Source organism: Macaca fascicularis, chromosome 7 (genome assembly GCF_037993035.2).
Source record: "Macaca fascicularis isolate 582-1 chromosome 7, T2T-MFA8v1.1".
NCBI classification, from domain to species: Eukaryota; Metazoa; Chordata; class Mammalia; order Primates; family Cercopithecidae; genus Macaca; species Macaca fascicularis.
Window position 1 is genome coordinate 23278811 of NC_088381.1, and position 18565 is coordinate 23297375.

Below are 18565 nucleotides of genomic sequence, written 5' to 3' on the forward strand. Positions count from 1 at the left end.
CTATGTCCTGAATAGTATTACCTAGGTGTTCTTCTAGGGTTTGTATGGTTTTAGGTCTAACATTTAAGTCTCTAATCCATCTTGAATTGATTTTCATATAAGGAGTAAGGAAAGGATCCAGTTTCAGCTTTCTACTTATAAAGCCAACAATATTTTGTAAATATATATAAACACAGATTATTTTGTCTTGGGCTGGGTTTCATAGTTTATAACCCCTTATGGCAAATCTCATTGTATTTTGCAGGAATAAACATGGAACTACTTGCTTAATAAATGCAGACAAAATGTAACAATTTTAAAGACATTGCTGATATTATTTTACCAATAATTTAAAGCCAGCTTATTTCATAAAGATTTTACTTAAGTCACATGAACTTGAAAAAGCATTTGAGTGGTTTTTTTTAAAAAGTATCTGATTTAAGTGCTTTTAAAAAGCCAATTAATTCAAGTTCTTTATATATTTTTACTAGTGAAAAGATTGTGTACACGCACATAAATATATAGACATATTAGGCATTGCGATAGAAGCATATCGCACATCTTATAGACTTATAAAGACCTATTTTTTATCCGCTCCCCCCTGGAATTTTTTTAAAATCTTACCGCAGGCAGGTGTTAGCTAAATAGCGTTATATTTGCATATTAAGGCAACTCAGGTGAAAATCAGATAGCAAAATTTACATTATAAGATAAAAAGAGAAAGTCTGGTGTGCTGGAGGGAAATTAAAATGGATTCCATTGCCAATTGAACATAAAATTATAGAAGTCTATTATAAAGGCCTTTAAATATATGCGCACACACATGCACACACAAAGTTCCCATAGCTATTACTTCAGTACTATAACCATGAGATAAATACAACTTTGCCAGCTTGCAAAAAACACAGTTAGATCCAAATGGTGGTTTTGAGCTCAGTAAAAAAGTAACAGCAGATTAAAGCAGGCAGAAAAGAAAATAGAACCTAGGTACTCTATAGTTTGCAGGTCGACCTTAGGACTCTTTCCTTAATGTAAGCGTGCACAAAGACCATATTACTTCCATTTGATATAAACCCCAGCCAGAACAGCTGCCATAAAACCTAGGGAGTGCTCAAAAGGGAGTACTTCACCTTGTTTTCTCCTTTTTTCTTTCTTTTTTCTTTTTTTGTTAAAAGGAGGAACTGAGCTATAGCCTAGGGTTTTTGTGTGGTGGACCGATATGCATGCTCCTTACGGGCAGGACTCCACAGTGTGTCACCTCGTACATGTCTCAGTTTCTCTCCAGAAGTCCATGACCTCCGAGAGGGTTCAAAACGCTGGATTATTAGCTCTTATATGCGTTTCCTGGACGAGCCATTTTTAAAATTGATTTTTTTTTTTTAAGGATTTCCCTGCAGGGCCAGTGCACGTTGTTGGGGGGGGGGAGGGTCAACCCCCCAGACACTCCCATGAGGCCCTGCGCCACCCAAGGGCACCTTTCAGCAAGAAGGAGCAAATGCTCTTCCTCTTCTGAGCTGAAAAACTCAGTCTCTCATTTATCCGTGAAAACAACAGTTCAGTTCCTCACGCAAATGTGCACAGACAAATCAAATCAGGATACATTTTAGGAGAAAAAGCAATACAGAATTCCCTTTAGAATGCATCTCCCAACTAGAATGAGGTTCCTTAAAACAACAACTCCCTAAAAGAAAACCAGCTCAGAATAAATCAAGGACCCTCAAAGCAAAGGGAGGTCCAGGGCTCAGGAGGACTTACCCGTTCCACTGGAGGAGAAGCTTGAACTCGGCAGGGCTTCAATGGGCCCCTGCTAGTATCTTAGTTCTGGTTTCAGGCAACTCCTTCCGGGTACTGAGTCTTCTCTGAGGCCTCACATGTTTGCGTGTCAGATTATTATCTAAGAGTCAAACTCTGTAAAATATTTTAAGAGATTTATTCTGAGCCAAATATGAATGACCATGGCCTGTGACACAGACCTCAGGAGGTCCTGAGAACATGTGCCCCAGGTGGTTGGGGTACAGCTTGGTTTTATATATTTTTAGGGAGGCATGAAACATCAATCACATACGTTTAAGAAATACATTGGTTTGGTTCAGAAAGGCGGGACAACTCAAAAGTGGCGAGGGGAGGAGCGGGGAGGCTTCCAGCTTACAGGTAGATTTAATTATTTTCTGGTTGACAATTGGTTGAGTTTATCTGAAGACCTGGGATCAACAGAAAGGAATGTTCAGGTTAAGATAAAGGAGTGTGGAGACCAAGCTTTATTATGCAGAGGAATCTCTCAGATAGCAGAGTTGAGAGAGAGAGAGTAGGTTGTAAAATGTTTCTTATGGGACCTAAAAGGGCACCTGGCGCTTAGTTGATTATCTCCTGGATCTGGAAAGAAAGGAAGGAAAACAAAGAGGAAAGGGGATTCTCTATAGGATGTGGATTTTTCCCACAAGACACTTTGCGGGGCAATTTCAAGGTATGGCAATGAAATATATTTTGGGGTTAAATACTCTTTCCTTGTCTCATAATGCTATGCCAGAGTCAGATTGAAAAGTAAGTTATGATATATAGGGTCAAATAAAACCCATCTCTTGAGAATGTATGGTTTGTAGGGCATGATTCCCCCTAGATCCCTTAGGTAGGAATTTGGGCAAGATAAAAAATGGGGGCTTAGTCCTCACTTATAACATTTTTTAAGTTACAGGAAAAAAAAAAAAAAAAAAAGCAAACATATTTGGAGGCTGTCAAAGAAAATTTGCACCAGACAGGGCTACACAGGCAAGGAAGACCTTATTCAAGACTATTGCAATAGAGGTCAAGGCTACTACATTTTGGAAAGAGATTGAACTCAATTGTATTGAAACACAAGGAGAGAGAAATTGTAAGCACTGGGGTGAGCTGGTGGAAAAGTACTAGAGGCTACAAAGGGAGGTGGTGGATGTGATTAGGCCACCTGTGTTTGCTAATTGTCCATTACAGAAATTAAGCTCCTGCTTCTCACAGAGACTGAGATAAATACAGAGTCCTTATCTCTTTTGATAATTAAGGGAGGGTTCCTGGGTTGCAGAGCTGGCAAGAGACTGGGACGATATTTATATCTCAAAGGGCCAGAGAATGAATGAATGAATGAATGAATGAATGAATGAATGATTTATGTTTTAGCTTTTACTGTAAGTTTAGGGTACATGTGCAGGTTTGTTACATAGGTAAACATATGTCACAGGGGTTTGTTGTAGAGATCATCTCATCACCAAGGTATTAAACCTAGTACCCATGAGTCATTTATAATTGCAAGTTTTCTGAAGTAAATTCTCTGAGCAAAGGGAGGGAGGTCAGGCTGTAATCAGGAAGAAACCTGTATAAGGAATAATCAAGCTCAGGGGAAATTTAACACCAACTTGGTACAGCCCCACTGTTCAGAAACATCTATTAAACTTTTGGAGAACAGTCATCTAAGACCTGGAACTTTTTTATACATAAATCCACATTGGATATGCAGTGTAAATTGATCTAATTATATCCTAAATGCTATGTTTGCATCTGTTTGTTTTATTTGACAACATATCATGGAAATCTATCTGCTGTAAACATACAAACACAGCACTCTTTAAAATTATTTCACTGTATTCAATCCCATGATGTAACCTAGAAATTCTTAATCTGTTTAATCTTTTTTCTTCCTCTAAACACCAAGAGCATTGTCTGTGTACCCGCTTGTGGCATTTTCTATCAATGATTATGTACCACTGTGGATTTATTATGCCTTTTATTCACTAGCTGTAAGTTCCTAAAAGGAGAAACTTTGTCTATATTTCTCATTGGTCTGCATATTTCCTACCAAATCCATAGGTAAGTTTTGACAAAAATAAATATTATTTATGTAGAATGCATGGCTAATCCAAGTAAGAACAAAAATACCAACCAAACTAGTTATAACATTACTTGAAGTTATTCAGTTTCTGAAAGTAGAGTAGGTTATGGGGAGATTCAAAGAATTTTTTTAGTTCTTTTTCTTCCCCACTTCTTCCTTCCCCCCACCCTCTCCGCACCACCCCCCCCCCCCCCGCCCACCGCGCCAAGCAAACTCAGCTATTTAGACTCTGAAGAATTAAAAAATAAAACAAAAACACTTTGTGAAGTGGTCAGGATATAGAAGACCCAAATGGGTCAAGTTAGAAAAAATGGGTTTGCAATTTTATTTGCAGTGGTGGAATCCTAGGCCCCTCCTAAACTTCCTCCAGGTGTCTTACTGAAATTAAACAACTTTACATGACTTTGATGCTATTCTTCTTGAAAGAAAATGTGCATCCTTTGTCCTTGACTTCAAAATTTTACAAAAAAAAAAAAAACTAAACTAAAAGTACCTACTAGAAAAAAAAATCACATTGCAAATACACTGTTCTTAGCTAAATATTTTATTGCTTTTGAATTTTATATTTTTACTTCATTCTTGATTTTAATATTAACATTAAGGGATTCAAAGCTTAATCTTTATGACAGGTTACTTAATTCACAAGTTGTGCATCTATTTACATGTCTATTTTCAAAGCTAAAATTGAGTGCCACATTTGAAGTTCTAAGTTAATTTCCCATGGCTTTTGTTGGAACTAAGACCATGTTGATACACCTGCTGGGCCTGATCCTGGCTGTGAGGTGCACTCTATAAAATTCCAGAAGATTTGTAAAGTGCACACACATGAATTCTAATGATAGGATTAAGGGAGAAGTTTTCTCAAGTTTTTTTTTTTTTTTAAACAATAGTTTAAATGAATAAACTTCTAAGTAAGAATTTTTTTTTTTTTCAAAACAGTTCAAGGTCAATATTGCTTTTCTTTCACAAATCTTTATTTTCAACCTATTATTTGTTTTCCAGACCCTAGACATCACAGACTTATACTAGGAAACTTACAAGATATTTTCCTGTGGAACTGGATAAGATAGAGAAAAAACAAAAACTGAGTAATATAGAGAAAAAACAAATCACAGCTGGGTCTTCATCTCTTTCATGGCTATTAATGCTATGGAAAACATTAGTGAAAATCAGAAATAAAACAGGCATAATTTTCCATATTTGTAGAAAACGTATCAGATAGAGCTGTTTCATTAGTCTGAATTTTTAACAGATTGAGGCATATTCACTTGAGCATTTAGGTTAGAAGTAACTCTCAGTTTGGTCCTCCAGGATGTCAGGGTCACATAAATGGAATCCAGCCAAGCATTTTTTTCTCACTGGCCACTTTGTCAGTAGGAATTCACTCAATAATAATAATGTGAAACTCTCCATTCTGTGCAGGAAAGTTATTGTTGTGCTCCCTGGGAAGTAAGGCATACCCGGATTTTATTTTTTCATGAATCTTTGTTATTCCCTGAGAGTCACACTCACCACTACTTTTTCAAACTTTATTGCTTAAATAGAGCATGGAGATTGAAAACTATTTGGAAAATCAACAGCCAAATAAATCAACAAAACTATGTTTGGTTAGGGCACATCGTACCATTTACCAGCTGCAATCAACGCACTATTAGAAGTTTTGGAGGGAAAGGAGAAAAATTGCATCATGCTTTCATAGCTGAGAATTCAGAAAAGTGTAGGAGTGAAGGTGGTACATTTTCCAAACAAATAGTCAGTTTGGAGTAGGTGAGGTGAGATAGGATATTTCCATAGTACAGCAACCCTCGGGTTTGCTGGAAGACCAACAAGCTAAAACACAGGAGCTAGAAACCCTCTCTTTTCTAGGAGTAATTAATATACATTATAAGAACTATTTTCCCTAAACATAGTCTTACTTTTCAAAAATTTATAATTAGAGTTCCTAAGATCTAATATTTCAGCAAATACAGAGATTTGAAGAGGTATAAGAAAGATGCTTTTTCTTGAGTTATTTCTTCCCAGCACAACACATGTTAGCATCTTTACTGATGCTCACTTTTTTAAATGTCCTCCTCAAGATAATAGGGCCATCAAGTTCAGGTTGTGAAATTCAGCCTATCTGGATGTGGTTTCTGGATTGCCAGTTCTAAGGTATTAAGCAATGTATTTGGTCTTTCTCTTGAGTTTCACAGTGATAAACTTGTGCTAATAATTGTACATAATTTATTTGGTCATGAGATTGAAATGCATGTAAGGAACTTATTGTAGGGCCTGGCATACAAAAATATACTTATAAATGTAAGGAATAGTAATAATTGTTATTGCTATGATTAGTTTTTTTTTTTCTTTTAATCAGAGCACTGAACTGCACTAAACCATTTTTAATGACATCCTTTAGTGGAGATTTCAAAGAATCTGGAGAAAATTAAATACAAAATTGATTATTGCCAGAGGTGACTCTGAACCTTAATGTGGTCAGGGATGAAGTGAAATGGGAACCGGGAGAAGCATGTAAGTTGGCCTTCTGGACAGTACTCATTAATTTGTCCCGAGGGACATAAAAGATGCATTCTAAAGACAATTGGAAGATAACCTCTTAAAAGTAGCTTCTAACAAGTTTCATAAACTGAAAAAAAAAGTTACAGAGTGACAAAGCAATGAGGTAAAGTATATTTGTAAATAAAAAGCAGGATGAGAGATTAATATGCAATCTAGAAAATGTTTAAAAGTCGCAATGTTTTAGCGTTCGTTGAATAACCTCCCAAGGAGGCTAAAGAGAGCCACAATGGAGTAGGGGTAGTTTGTCTAGTCAGAACCTTCTTCTTGATGAGTATTTTGAATCATCAGAGACTTCTAATTTGATACAAGTTGCATAAAGGATTAATAAGACTTTTTTCTGACACTTCCGTCTGGGTCAGGTGGCCTTTCTGTGCATGTCCCTGGTGCTCTGTGTATTCCTATTGCAGTGCTATAACACTGTAATGTTTTTAATTTGCTAGTATTTACTACATAGTGCTTTTTCAAACATTCTCTGAATTTGAATCGGGACTTTCATTAAAATGCAGATTCAGATTCAGGGGATCTGGGCTGGGCCTCAGATTCTGCATTTCAACAAGTTCTTTCCAGGTGATACAGATGCTGCAAGTTGGTGACCACACTTTGGGCAATGAGGCCTGAATAAAAGGCAAAATTCACAAAGGTAGAAGCTGAGGCTATTCTGATTACCCCTGTAGCTCTACTGAAGCAGCTACAAGGTCTGGGGTAAATATCCAAGGTTTGTCTCTCTCTCTCTCTCCAGGAAACTTTAGGACAGGGACACATATGAGGAGTTTAGGAATAGAGGTTTAATAGACAAAAGAAAGAGAAAGGAAAACAGCTCTCTTTCTAGTGAGACAGAGGGGACGTCAGAAAGGAAAGACCTGCCAGTCGTGGATGCACTAGATCTTACAGTCAGGCTTGAGGAGGCAGTGTCTGATTTACGTAAGGTTCACAGATTGGTTCTATCAGATATGATATTCACAAAGCACCTGGGGAAGGCTGGTTGCCCCACCCTACTCTTATTAAGCAAATGAACTTTCCCTGGGCTAGCACCTCTTGTCTGCTCCTTGCTGTACACGTGGATGGCAGAGAAGGGAAGATAGTGGTGCCATTTTGAACATGACATTTTGGGGCAGCTTTACATTAAAAGGAAAACCTCACTGAGGACTCTCCTACCCTCACTATCTGCCTAGGTGATTTCTTCTTAACTCTTCTATCACTGTCACCTAGTAAGGTGGCCGACATAGAGTACATGCTCAGTAAGTATATGGTATATCAATGTAGGAATGAATCATGTAGGACACGATTCACGATCTCGACGTAACCAATCGTTGAAATTGAGGATCAATATTAATTTATGAGGAATTTGGGTTCCATGTTCTGATCATGACTATGTGAGAAAAATCTGTTCTATATTGTTTTTAATGTATGTGAAACTACTCTTTGGTTCTGTCAACAGGATGACGGCTGCTGCCTGGATAGCTGTAGCCATATGATACATTGTAAACTGCTTTTCTAGACTCCAGTGGCCATATTTTCTTCTTAACTACACATGAGTGATTTGTAGGTAATCTAATGAAAAGATAGAAGGTGAACAGATGGCATGTGTGTTTCACTTAGATTCATGAATCATAAAGTTTATTAATTCTGATTCTCCTAAGAGAAGCAAAATCTGTATTTGTTGTAAATGATATTAGGGATCTCAAACATCAATTTTATAATCATTTGTGCCTATTAAAGTTGACCTTATCCAAGACAAAATAATATATTGAAGAATACCATAGAGAAAAACTAAAAAATAAAAGAACTTTTTGTAAATGAATAATTATGTGTGGTCTAAGCTGTAAAATTTGTAGTACGAGAGTCCACTCCTATGGTTGCACATCCACTTGTCTTCTTATATTTAGAATCATTTATGCTTCTAATCTCAATATCATTTTAGAATCACTTCCCCAATTATGTGCTCTTTCCAACTTTTTAATCCTCTGCTTTGAATCCCCAAGCTGCTGAACTATGCCAGAGAATTACACACCATTTGAAGGACATTTGCTAGCTCTATACACATGACTTCACAGAAACCCCTCCATTAACTCAGTGTTGGTACCAAGTAATGTCCCTAACATTGCAAGGAACAAATTTCATTCTCTTGGCTCAAGCCTTAACCTCATCATGCCAACAAATTTGCTTCCTAACTTAAGTCAATTTATTTTCCTTTCTCTTCTTTTAAAACTTCTCAGTATTTCCCTTCAATATTTCTCTCGCTTTGGTTTTTGAGGTAAAACTATCTTACCTGTTCCTCACCTAAGACTATCTTCTCCATATGCGTCTTTGGTTTCCTGTTCTGCCATCAATTTTGAGACTACAGTTTATCAATTATCTGCTAGCATTTATCTGTGCAATTAGTAAACTCTCTAACAATACAGAAGCACCTGTTATCATTCTAGCATCCTCAGTATCCTAATAAATAACATAAATAATATGGCAACCTATCATCTTATGCATTATAATAAAGTTTGCCTGCTCGTCCTTCTAAAATAGCCTTCTCATCTTTCCCCTTTACTTTAGACATGCCTTCTTGTCAATTTCTCCTCCTGCCCTCATTCTCCTCTGCTATGTGTCCATGAAAATTGTCCTTGAAGACGTCCAACTACATGAAGCAAAACTGATCAAGGGCCCCTGGTGCCATGCTCTGAATTCATAGCCACAGTGGCTCAAACAGCAAGTTTCCCATGAACTGCTTTTATGCAATGACTGAGTGTAATAGGGATACTAAGACCGGTTCATTCTTGGAAACCATAAGATTTTTCTGATGGCCAGTTTTGACTTGAAGATATCCTGAGCGCTTTGCTGAAATTTAATTTGACTGCAGAGGAGTCTGAGAACTTCCACTCTCCTCCCCTCCCTTTCTTCCTCCCTTGGGTAAGACTTGCATTACTGCCTTGTGACTCTCCCAGTTTTCTCCTGCTCCCTCCTCATTCTCTCTCACAGGCAATCCCTTTGACAAAAGCCATGCATGTTTAATCATGTCTTGGTATCTACTTCTTGGGAGACCTCGGCTAAAACTCCAATTAAACCTGATCTTTACTCTTTAATGTTCCAGTGAAGATTATCTCTGTAAGGTCACCCATAACTTCTCAAGTGCCAGACTGACTCCTCATCCTTTTGACTATTCTACTTGCACTTTTAATAAACCATTTATCCATCTTAAAATACTGTCTTCTTTCAGATGGACATAAATTTATCCTCTCTTTAATTATCACAGCATTATTTCCTTAAGACCCATTTTTGCTTTTCCTAACCCCTTAAGCTAAGGAATTCTCCAATATTTCAGTCGTGAGGTATTTTTCTTATCTTTCTCTGCTCTTTCTCTTCTTGGTGCTGGCTCTTGCTCATACTTTCAACCACAACTTCCTACCAGAAGAGTCCTAATCCTGTACCATATCCTAAAATTTCCCTATATTTGAGAATATGTTTTTCTTGATTTCAACTTTCACATTCAAAATCTCCCAAACTAAATTGAACTTATGTAAGCACAGTTCCTAAGCCAGCTTTTACTTCTGGCTGGCTTTGTTACTTCCTAAATTTATTCTTAAATGTAGGGGAGACAGTGGACATTTCAATTTTTGGTTACCATGTTTGAACATCCTTTCTATATTTGGGTCAACTGCATGTATTATGATTCCTGCTTTCAGAGAGAGAAGCTAGAAAACTCATATCCCCATACAGTCCTCTTTGTGGTCATGTGATCTGCACTTTGTCCATCACATGCACTTCTGTAACAGTTGGATTCAAAGGTGAGAGTGCAGACGCAGTTGCATGTATGTAGATATAAAAGACTTTGAATCTCTCACTTCATGGACTCTGTTCCAGTCAAAGAATCCTCACTACTCATTTAACACACCTGGTCATGCCTGTCTGCATTGCTTAGACCACTTGGCAGTCTCAGTCTCTTAGGCATATCCACCTTCAAATGTATTAGCCAGCCCTCTTTATCATCTTTATTAGCCAGACTCTTTATTATCTACTCTTGAAAGTGTTGTCCACGGTTTCCGTCATTATTTCCCACTTGCCATGTACTTCTCTGCACTAAAACTGCTCTTACAATAACCACTATTGATATTCTTGATGTTAATCAGATGACAAATTTGTTCCTAATGTTATAAAAACTTTAATTATAATTGGGCATTGTTAATTTTTCTCTAATAGTATTCCCTTGGCTTTTGAGACTCTGCATCTTACTAAGTTTCCTTCATGGGTGATTCTTCTTAAGCCAGACTCTTAAATCTTGGTGTCCTTTGGTTTCCTTTTTCATACTACACATTTTATCTTGGCAGAATCAATCATTTTCACGTTCCTGATTTTCAAAACCATATTTTCAGTCTGGCTCTATTTCTGAGCCCCTGACTCTACTATCTAATTGCTACTGGACATCACTTCTGGATTTTTGCCTTGTTACTAAAAACTCATTATAATTTCCCCTTCATTCTTATATTTCTTCCTCTTTTACTCATTCCACCACCTACACTGTTACTCTGCCAAATCATAAGGATTAACATTTTTTCTACCTCAATTGCTACATTTCATAAGTCACCAAATTTTATGTCCTTTATCTCTTGATTCGTCTATTAATTTTTGCCATTACTATAACTGTATCTCATATCATCATTTACCTAGATTTCTGTGATACCCTCCTAATTTGCATCACTAGTCTTCCTCTCCAACTGGTCAACTGCTCATACTGTGCTCAGAATGATTTTTCTCATTTTAATCTGATCATGGACCTTCTTTGCTTAAAGCTTATCCAGTTCCCAAGTACTTTATAACAAGTTTTAATGTGGAATTCAGGTCCATGAAACCACCTAACTTTCATCTTCACCATACTTTCTCATACATGTGTTCTAACCATCCTAATTGATTTCTATTTCGGTGGCATACTATATACTCTCTTGCCTCCAAATTAATGCCTTATATGCCCACTTCTTCCCCTGGATAAATGTTATCTCTTGTTGGCATTTTCTCTGGTTCCCCCAGGAAAAATTATAAATTACATGTTCCTTTTATATCCCCATAGAATGTCACCTTTCACCCTTAGAGACCACAGAACAATGTGTTTCTGTTTACTTTCTAGTGCTCCTCTACACTGTACAGTATGTGAATTTGACATTAAATGCCCCTCCTAGCTTTCTTATTACCAGGCATATTATAGGCAATCCGTATTGTGGAATGAATGAACATGTGAACGAATGTTGAATTGAATTATTTCTAATCCCAAATTGACTTTTATACCTTCTTGCTTTGAATCTCCCTAACAATTCTGTACTAACTTTATTATACTTTGAATTCATTATTTGTGAGCTGAACCTACTGTCACTATATCACCTCTGCAAAGTAAGTCACATCCCAGAAGAATGAAATTCCATTGAGCTGTTGCGTCAATTTTTGCAAACAGATCTTTCCCCAATCAATATTAGAATTAATGAAATTCCACAGGGAAGCCAAAAGGTCAGGCACTGATCACACATTACTGATCACAGCATCTGCTGATATTTCTCTAGAATTTAAATCTATAGATGAATACCATCTTCTTGCTATTAATATGCCTGTGAGGATGTGGGGGAAAAAAACTTCACAATCATGGTTGAGAAGCTAAATACAATCGTTTTAGAAACTCAGACATATCAGAATGGAAACAGGATATTTCTGCGGTTATTCTCCTTTTGTATAATGCATATCTGTTTAGGTACATAACAGCTGAAATTTGAAATGTCAGTTTTTATTAATGAAACAGAGACAGTAGCAGACTTGATGAAGGCTGACCTGATCTGCACATCAAATGACTGGTTAGGTACACAGACAAGAATTTATTCCACAAATGCAATTTATTCTGAAGATGACTGTGGTTCCTCTAAGGTATTATAGAAGAATATTGAGGTTTTAAAATAATAAGTTAGTTATTAAGAATCCAAATCTCCGAACTGAATGTAATAGCAGACTAGTTAAACTATAGTTTAGAGAACCAGAAATAAATTGGTAATAAAGAGGAAGCAATTATTCTTCTTCGGTATATTGCCCATTCTAATTCCAAATGTTTAACTAGAGATTGTCAGACCAATACTTCCCTTGTCACATACATAGGGTTTAAATGCTACATAACAATTGTTCAAACGGGGCCACTTTGGAAACAAAATTGGAACTGATAGAATTTTTGGCGACAAAATATTGTCTTCATTTTAGAGAAGCATGTGTTTAGAAGTCAGGATGAAAAGCAAAGGGAAAAATATAAAAAGGATCTCTATAGCATATTAGAAAGAGCATAAATAGCATTTATTATATGTATATATTTCTATCTTGTACTACACTTAGAGCTTCTTAAAAGAAAACAGTGAAATTCCTTTCTACTTACTTCAGTTCCTATTTTCTCAAGGACTGAGTAGTAAATCAATAAACATGAACTCTTATTAAGACTGTATTAACATAACAAAAGAGATGATACAAGACTGGCTAGACATGAGACTAAACAAGAATATAAATTTTAAAGTTTTAAATAATGAGATGAAAATTAGATTGTTCATTTAGTATAGATAAATGTCTCACACATTACTTTACTTAATCCAACTCCACATTGAAAAAACAGTAATGCAATAAAACAGTGGTAATTAAAAGCAAGATATAAGTTGTCAGAACTTAGTCTCAGCCTTAGCATACCATTGTATGGTCCAGCCTTGGCCTTTATAGTTAAGAAAAATTTGAAATTGCAAATATTCTTTTCCCAGGCAATAGAAACCAAAAAGACTATATTTTGCTTCTTTGTCTCAATTTCTGTTTATTGGTTCATCCTTCATGTTTTTCATATATATATATATATATATGAATTTCTACATCTCTCTATATCTGTATTTCGATAGAGATATAGAGATACAGATATGTATAGAGATATAGATATATATATATCTCCATGTTTTTCATATATATATGAATTTCTGCATCTCTCTATATCTCTATGTATCTCTATTGATATAGAAATATAGAAATATAGAAATGTATAGAATTCATATATAGAAATTCACATATATAGAAATGATAGATACATAGATATGAAAGAAAAGAGAGAAAGGAAGAGAGAGATATGTTGATTAATCATGATTAATCATTCCTGTCTTTTGTGGACCAAATAATCCCAATGCTTTTAACTTTATCGTTGTGAAATTCTGGTAAATGAATGTGACTACACATAAATGAAGACTTTCACCATGGCACTAAATATTTTAAAAGTTGCCTGCAGTGCCAAAAAGACATCGATCAACTGAAAACAACATATTACCAGTATAACGATCACATTTTGAAGGCTGGTAACTCCAAGTAATGTTTCTGTCACTCTTTTAATTTTAAACTGCAAAATTATACCATATAGGGTAACAAATTGCATTTCAGTTCTGCCTTAGAAAAATCACTGGATTGCCCTTTTGTCTTGAATCAGAGGGATATTATCGAGCACTTCAAAGTGAATGGCAATCACATCTATTGACTTTGCAACCTCACTGAGTCCTTATTATCTTCTGTAGGAATAGGACCCAGGGTTCTTTATGAATAATTATTGTTATGTGATTTGGAAGACAGAAGAGTTGCTACATGACAGAGTTTTTTTTAACTAACTTGTATGTATATTGTAATGTATATTTAAAGCTGAGGGTAGGAGGGAGTATTAATAGTTTTCAGCCCATTTCCAAAGAAACTCATAACTTACAAAGAAAACATTAAGAACTAGTTTACTGAGGACACAAAAATGTCCCACGGTCTTTCACACTGCTTTTATAGTTTGGAGAAGAAATGGTTCAGGACAGAAAAGTGTACCTGTCATTTGTTGAGTGCCTACAATATGCTAGGTTAGCTATTATACATATAATGCCTCTTATTAATATGACAGAATATACTGTTATTCTTATTTATGTTTGCGGAAATGGGGCGTAGATTGATTAGGTAACTTGCCTGATGACAAATAACTTGTAAATGACGGGGCCAAGACTTAAACCCTTATTTTTTCCCATGAACGTTCATGCTGTTTTCGCTGTGTCGTACAGCCAAACTGTAAGACTGGCTATGGCTAGAGCAGGCCAATAAAGTCACTCAACACTTGTATTTAGGCCATTCTCCACCGTGTTTTAGGAACTTCCTCTTTAGGTCACTTATGACCAAAAGACACAAACTGCTGCTCATGTGTATCTATTTAATATGTTGAAGAAGCGTCTACGTTTTACTTCAAGTAAGATCACCTTTTAAGTTTGACCATTGATTTTCTTTAAAGGCAAACAATACCATCAGACTAGTTTCTCTTTTGCAGAGAGTGGGTCTTTAGGGGAATAAAGTGCTGGCACTATACATAGACCATATCAAAGGGGACACATAAAAGTGGATATTTTCTTTTTATTACTTGAGAAAAGTGCACAGTGGCAATTAAAGTGCCTGGATCCCTCAGCTCAAATCTATTTACTGTGGCTGATAATGGGCAAAGTAGAAGATGTGTTCCATTCCAAGAGTAGAGAAAGCTTTAAATAGCTTTTTAAGTGAAAACAAATAGTAGGAAAAGGCATGCGAGAGAATTCCTCTTTGGAGGTACAGGAGATGTACAAATCCCATTATTTGCTAATAGGGTTTGTGCTACAGCCTCCCCCTCATCACTTTGAACTGCTTGCAGCTTCCCACGTATGTCTCAGAAGCTGGCCTCCTGGGTAGTTGTCAGCAGGACATCCATCTGTTTCATGGCTTCTCTTTAAGCACAGCCTGAAAGATCACATCACATGCTATTGGATGTTTCCAGTCGATATTAAGGGAATGAAATAAATTATGATTTATGTTTTAACCTTGTTTTATGCATTAAGTACAGTCTTAAAACTGATTGCAAAGTGCTCCTTTGTACAGTGGAGTAAAACAAAGCTTTATTTAGGCAATCCACACAATACTGAATTCTGAGCTGCCTGCGATTGCTGCATCCTCTTTACTTGTGTTACTCAGCGTGACCCTGATGGTGGCAATGTGGGATTAGTGAGTGAACAGAAATGTCTAATAGGTGGAAGAAAGGCAATCTAAAAGATGTGCTCTGTTAACGCTGCTTTCACGTGTTTGCATGGATGGCAGCTACTTCATTAAGAGGAAATCAGAGGATGGCATCTAACTTCAGGTAACCACAACAAATAAACTTGGAAGGAGACATGGGGTATTGGTTATTGCCAGCTTTGTATCTACCTAGTACTCAGTGGTTCTCAGTCTTGGGCACATATTAGAATTACTGGGAGAATTTTTAAAAATTATTCTTGACTATACCAAGAACAATTCAATCAGAATATCTGGAGATGGAACCCAGGCTTCAGTATCTTTTGTGTTCCCAGAGGATTCTAGTGAGAAGCCAAAACTGAGACCTACTGAGTCAAACCTATTTGTCAATAGCACCAATGTGGACAGTTTCTTATGTGAATCTTAAGGTATCCATGTGATTCAGTTTCAGAACAATATTGCATTCAAGAATAAGAAGCCTGACATACTTAAAAAGAAATGTCAATGTTCATGCATATATCCAAAGGTCATTTTGAAAGATTTATATATGTAGTTTCCTTAAAAAAGTTACTGAAACATACCTTTCCTTTCCCATATATTCCTTCACACTCTAGATCTTTTCACCAGAACTTTTACATGCTCAACAAAATCAACTTACCCTCAACCTTTCTGCTTTTCTATCTTCCTTCTACCTCTTTCATCTCCATTTCTCACCATTTCCTTCTGTTTAGTGTTTTATTATTTAGATTGACATACCCATCAAAGAGGAATCCTTCCTCCTTAGGGGGAAAGGAGTGGAAAATAGGAGAAATTGGGCTGGTAACTTTATTTTTCTGGCATTATTTTCCATATCCATGTTGTGCTGTTACAATTGTTTTGTGATTTTTTTTAACCTAGTATCCATGTAAAAGGTATTTTTCAGGTCTCTGTTAGTAGTGCTTTCCTTTAAAATCCTATCTTATCTGAAATTAACGTTGACAAATATGTGTTATTTTCCTCTGTGCATTGTTATTTTAATATCTACAGTCATTACTTCATCTCCATAAGATTTTCTTCAAATATATCTTTATGATAGATGCAGTTCCATTATTCAAGCTTCTAGATTGTTAAAAACAGTTTTTGTGTTTGTTCTCTTTTAGTATCTTTCTTATCTGTTATCTTCTGTCATTATTTCTTAAATCTTGGGGAATTTTTAAATTATCAAAGATTTCACTGAACTGGTTTTCAGCAGTACCAATTTCTTTTCTAATTCACTTCATAATAGATTTTAATTTTGTTTTGAAATTTGGGTTTTGCTACGGCTTGGTATTCTTACCAACTTTCTTCTTCTGTGCTTTTGTTTTGAACTTGGATTTTTCTTTTACAAATGTCTTTCCTAATTTTTAGAAGCCACATCCTCTTGAGCTCAACTGAAGATATACGTGATAAAAAATAAATGTATTTTCCTCATCCCTAATTGCAGTATGATTCCTAGAGTACGCTTTCTTTGGAAGTTTTAAAAGTGGCTCCTTTTCCTGAAATTAATTTTCACATACCGTGTTGTGTTTTGTGCTATATTGCTTCTCCACTTCTGTATGAGCTTCCTAGAAGCACTATAACAAAGTCCCACCAGTTACGTGACTTGAAACAACAGAAATACATCTATTTTTTTTTTTCCTCATGATTCTGAAGGTTAGAAGTAAGAAATCAAGGTATCAGTAAGGCCACGCTCCCTCTGAGACTGAACAGAATGCTTCCTTGCCACTTCCTAGCTCCTGGCTGTGACTGGCAATCTTTGGTGTTCTCTGGCTTGTGGGTGCATCTCTCATCTCTGTTTCTGCTGTTATACGATACTCTTTTCGTGTGTTTCTGCATCTTCACTTAGTCTTCTTGTAAGAATACAGGCACTCTAGATTAAGGGCTCACAGTACTCCAATAAGACCTCATCTTAAAAAGTGAAATCTGCAATGGCACTATTTACAAATAAGCACATATTCTGCTTGGGCGAGGACTTCCACACTTTTTTTTTTGCAGGGACACACAATTAAGCCCATAACAATTGAAAAATAAGGAGATATTTATCAGTATATGGTGATAGGGAAATTATCAATATATGTCTCTTTGTTAACATAGGATAAGGAACATGTGCCCTTGGACTTGATCACGGGTCTCTTAGAATCATTTAAGAAAAAAAAAAAACAACATGAAAGCTCATGTTCTTTCATCTATGCAGCAAATCAGTGCAATTCCATATGGCATAAGCTAATAATAAGAAGAGGAATGCTTACATACATGTCATACCATGTTCTTATTGTCCAAACACCTCGTTTATTAGATGTTTATGTTTAAAGTACTGACAATGGATAATCCCATAGCTAGGTGCTGCCGGGGTTTTTCAGATTTCTTCCTGGAGGGGAAGCTGATGAGTACAGCTTATTCCTACCTCCACTGTTACCACCTCACAGGTGCTCATAGTGCTCATACAGTGCATTTCCTCTTGAGTAAGGAACAGTTTTTTTATTGCGTTCCTGTTTTTGAACTATTGGTGTACAGACATGACTATTAACTCCAGAATAAACTACTTGCACAGCTGTCTCGACCTGCCCATACAACATCTAATATGTTAGCAGTATATCTACTAGCATGCAGTGTGTGCCCTCAATTCCCTATTGTATTTGTGTTTATGTGACTTTCAGTCTTTTAATCCATGTAAGGGATATAGAGAAGAGCACATCCAGGCCAGGCATGGTGGTACACACCTATATTCCCAGCACTTTGGGAGGCCGAGGCAGGCAGATCACGAGGTCAGGAGTTCGAGACCATCCTGACCAACATGCTGAAACCCTGTCCCTACTAAAAATACAAAAAAATAAAATTAGCCAGGAGTGGTGGTGTGCACCTGTAATCCCAGCTACTGAGGAGACTGAGGCAGGAGAATCACTTGAACCTGACAGAAGCTGCAGTGAGCAGAGATCGTGCCACTGGACTCCAGACTGGGCGACAGAGGGAGACTCCGTCTCAAAAAAAAAAAGGGCATATCCAGATATTAATAAAAGCATTTATGAGTTTTTCTTAGATACTGTGGTGGAAATGTTATTGCTAAACAAATCCCATGAATAATTTGGAATATACAGATATATACACATGTATACATACATATGT